This window comes from Acyrthosiphon pisum, chromosome X, assembly GCF_005508785.2.
Source record: "Acyrthosiphon pisum isolate AL4f chromosome X, pea_aphid_22Mar2018_4r6ur, whole genome shotgun sequence".
Lineage (NCBI taxonomy): Eukaryota > Metazoa > Arthropoda > Insecta > Hemiptera > Aphididae > Acyrthosiphon > Acyrthosiphon pisum.
The window spans coordinates 38,187,775-38,192,805 of NC_042493.1; positions in this window are offsets into that span (position 1 = coordinate 38,187,775).

Sequence of the window (5,031 nt, forward strand, 5' to 3'; positions counted from 1 at the left end):
AGGTAAATAATAGCTATTATCATGTTCTTACTCTTGGACTTCTTAATTATGAAAAATGGAACTAATATCAATTCTTTCAATATTCTCGTCTCCGTTTTCAGATTCATAGTCTAAATTGTCAACTATAGTATCACTACCAGATTCATCAGAACTTAAATTGCCGATGTCATAATTTGCTGTTGAATGATCTGAAGAAGTAATTGAACTTGAAAAGGTGTGAAAACATTTGCCAAAGTTACTGGCGTTGTCTGTAATATTTTGAGTGACTTTTGAGTTGGTTATACAGTATGTATCCATTACTTCAGTTATGACCTTGGCGATAGCTAGAAAATTATGAATCCCTATTATCCTTCGACAACCAAGAACATACGAATGACGTTTATATGTATTTTCTTCAATATAGTGACAAGTCATGCCCATATAACTTTTATTATTTGCACTCCAGATGTCTGCTGTTATGCAAATATAACTCTGTTTTTGTATTACACCATATTTATAAATGTTGAATACCTTGATTTCAAATCATTAGCCAATTGTCTTCGATAAGAAACTAATGAATAATGATGAATCGGTTATTCCAGATAATTCCATGACTAGGCTTCAAATAGCAGGCTTTTCACAGAAAATGGGGGGGTCTCATTTCTTGGATAATATAATCAAATATGATACTTAAAACATAGTTAACGCAACCAAAGTCCATACAACAACATTTTGAATAAGTTATTTTCTACAGGTCTACTAAAAAATGAATATAAAGAGTAGGTATAATAAAATACTTAAATATAAAAAAATTAACCTTTATAAAACATTACTGGTATCCATGTTGAGTATTACCAGTATTGGATTCATCGGTAGACATTCCAGATATCTGTGAAATATTCTGAGGATGTTGGAACTGTTGGGCGTAAGAAAAAGAAGATGGTTGAGAATAGAACGAAGATGCTGAATTGATAGAAGTAGGAAAATTATACGAGTTATATGAAGCAGTCGGAACATTTTGTTGCAGATTTTCCAAATGGTAATTAGGTTGAGAAGTTGTGGGTAGCTGATTTTCAATTTGAAATTTTGTTTTCAAAATTCAAGTATCCATTTCGTGCATAAGAAAATACTGTGTTTTTTCATCAAATTCACTTAATTTTTCACCAAGAAGTTCCCCGTAAAGTTGGCATCGATTTTTTTTTAGTTTATCACAAACAGTTTTCATAATATTGTAGGCGTCCTCCATACGCTTTTCAATAATATCAGTAGAATCAAGTTTAAGTTTTTTATTATTTTTTCGAGTGGGTGGTGTACAACTTTCCACAGTACTTGTACTGATATACACATTTTCTTCGGCACTACAGTTATTAAACATATCTGCAGATGATGACATGTCCTCTTCTAAGCCCTAACAAGGAAAAATAAATGGTTGTTTTAAAACTAAAATGGTGGGCAAGTGGATGTTGCTCTGCTGTATAGTAGGTTACAAGTGGGTCACTGTAATGGATGGTATTACATTTGAATTCAATGTAATTATAATATCATTGTATACGAAAAACGGTTCTGAGCGAAGACGGTTAGTCTTATAAATAATAATATCTTACTGAGTGTATTTGATGATATTATTGTGAATAAAATAATTAATTTTAGTATTAGGCATTAGTATTTACTACAGAAGCTTAAATTCATTTTTTCCAAAAAAAATACATTTTAAAATATTATTGCCTGTATATAAAATATAACAATATTGAATATTATACTCTAAAATCTACTAAAATCATTTTTCTTGGTTTAAATATGTAATTTCGTCGAAATTTGAATTTAAAATGTCAGTAAAAATAAACTGTTTTTATATATTTTTTAGATTTTTTGGTTATAGTATGAATTATTTATGAGAATCTTTGTTTTAAATTTTCAATCCTTAGTTATAAAAACTGTACATTTTATAATATTTTAATTACAATGGTTAATAATTTTCGAGATTTTTACATTTTGTCAATATTTCAACTTAAAATGCTTATAAAAAAAATTGTGCCTTTGTATTTTTAATATTTTTCAAATGCTATTGTAACAATATATCAGGAGACTTGTATTACATTTTCACGTTTTTTGGCCCAACAAATAAAATTTTATTGTTATTTATAGAAAAAAAAACTAAAACAATTGGAAACTGAAAATGTCCGTAAACAGCTCATAATAGGTCAAAATATTTTGAAAATGTTATGGTGTGTAGAAAATGCTTTATAATAACATTCAGTCAAAATGTCATGTATATACTGTAATTTCTTTTAGAATTACACTAAAAACCAAAATCAATTTTGTCAAAAATTGGTTTTGCGTTAATATTTCCGTTTTTTCCTTAATTCTTCATTTGTTTTTCACGGCGTTTTTGGAAACTACTAGGAAATTTTCCCCCCTCCCCCCAAAGTACCAATACTAAATTCACTTTCCTGTCAGAAAAGGTACTGTTAAAGAAAATCCTAGCTTTGTTAAAAGGTGGCAATAGACACCGAAAAAAAAATAGCCAAAAAAAAAAAACACACCAGTAAAATCAATACATTCATCGCTCCGCTCAGAATCTAAAATAATTCTTCTTTTAGAATATGTATTCTGTTAAATCACATTTTTATTATTATAAAACACTTATAAGTTATATAACACATTTTCTGTTATAATATTTTCGACCTTTAACAAATGGTTTTAAAAATTATTTTTCGACAAAATATATTTCAATCTTATTTTTCTGGTAAAAAAGCTGTAAAATGTAATAGAAAGCTCCAGATATATTGTTACAATAGCAGTTGAAAAATATTAAAAATACATAGGCAATAGTTCTTTAATTTTTTCCTCTACTATATCAGTATATGTTAGATTTTTAAATTAACATAATTTTGTAAAATTTTTTGTGTCTAAATATTTTAAATAATTATTAAACTTTTACTTTAACTCTTATAAAAAGTGTATGTAGCTTACGCATTTTTTACTTTATTTTTTAAAAATATTGTTGAACGATATAATTTACGTATTATATACTTAAAACAAAAATTAAAACTATTTTGTACATTTTCAAAATACCACTAACCACGGAAGAGTGGAAAATTATCGAGAAAGATTTTTCCGAAAAATGGAACTTTCCTCATTGCTGTGGATCCATAGATGGCAAACATGTTGTTATTCAGTCACCTATACATAGTGGCTCTGAGTTCATAAACTATAAAGGAACATTCAGTGTAGTTTTGTTTGCTTTGGTGGATGCTAATTACAATTTTTTATATGCAAATATAGGATGCCAAGGGAGAATAAGTGACGGTGGTGTGTTTAAAAATACCGCTTTGAACAAAAGTATAGAACAAAATGAGATTATGTTTCCACCAGATGAACCATTACCTTTAAGAGAATTGCATGTTCCGTACCTGCTTGTTGCGGATGATGCATTTGCATTTACTCCGCGTATAATGAAACCGTACTCCGGAGTGTATGAAAAAGGTAGTAAAGAAAGAGTATTCAACTATCGGCTATCTCGTGCCCGACGTGTTGTTGAGAATGTGTTTGGGATAATGTCTTCAGTATTTCGTGTGATGAGAAAACCAATGTTACTCGAACCCGAGAAAGTAACAAATATTACCTTAACCTGTGCATTGTTACATAATTATTTAAAAAAAAGTAAAAGTTCCTCTTCTAAATATTCACCAAATGGGATATTTGATATCGAAAACGAAGAAGGGCAGATTATTCCTGGTACGTGGAGACAAGAACAGAATAGCATGGCATCATTACTACCCATTCGCAACATACCCAGAAGACCCGGAACGGAAGCTAAAATAATAAGAGATGAATACGCAACATATTTTTCAACAAACGGAAAAGTGCCATGGCAAGATAAATATTAATGTAATAAGATAATAATAATATTATTTTAAATACCATCCTAGTTAGGTATTTTTTAATAATTTAATTTATATAATATTACCTATCGGCTATCATATTATATTATTTGCATATAATAATACACTTTACGTCTGTACATAGCAAGGTAAATAAATAATGACATTTTTTATTTTAAGTCTGTATAATAAAATATTCTGAATATTATATTTTATAATAAATTATAATATTACAGTACCTAAAAATAAGTTTTGTTTTATATTTATTGTACTTTTATCTAGGTATTTATTTAGAAATGTGTTTAATTTTTATATTTTATTATTAATCGATATTCAAGTGGTTAAGTTCCTATTGATAGTTAAATAAATGTACCTGTGTGCTTATTGTTGACCTAGGCTGACATGCTCTAAATAAAAATGTTGCCATGGTTTCATAGGCGAACCAATTTGGTTTGTAAACGTCTTCGGCACTTGAGCCTGTTTTCATACTACCCTTGACTTTACTCAACAGTGGTCTAAAGGTAGACATGAGTGACTCCTTTTTCTTCTTTAGCTCTTGTACTGTGCATTGAAGGCTGAAAGACTTTTGAATATTTGACCACGCATCGGAGACTGCATTTCGGCCTCTATGTTTTAAATGTTTTGCATTCCAAATTACCGATTCTTGTTCGTATAGTCTTAAAAATTCAAGTACGGATTCATTTGACCACTCCATATTATTATTTAATTTAACAATGTGAAGTACTAAAATGAGTTGTTCCTTACACACTGGAAAACTGATGACTGATATTAAATACCACGGTCACAAATTCCAAATATGGAAACATGAACGTAGGTAATAATATTTTTCTAAAAATAACTGGATTATTCTGATCATTATAAATAAAATTACTTATTAAAATTAAAATTAAATAAACTCCGCATTCACTCACAAAAACAAACAATAAATCTAATTTAATTTAATTTATGAAACTAAAATAGACAATGAAGAACTTGTGATATTAATTAAATACAAATATTAATTATTATATAACCACAAAAATTGATTTTGAATACCTACCTATATTTTTATTTAAAAAAACGTAAGTATTGGTGCAGAGAGGGTATCATATAAAGTATATAGTACCTACGTAGATTTCTATAGAAAAATGCTAATCTATCAACTATC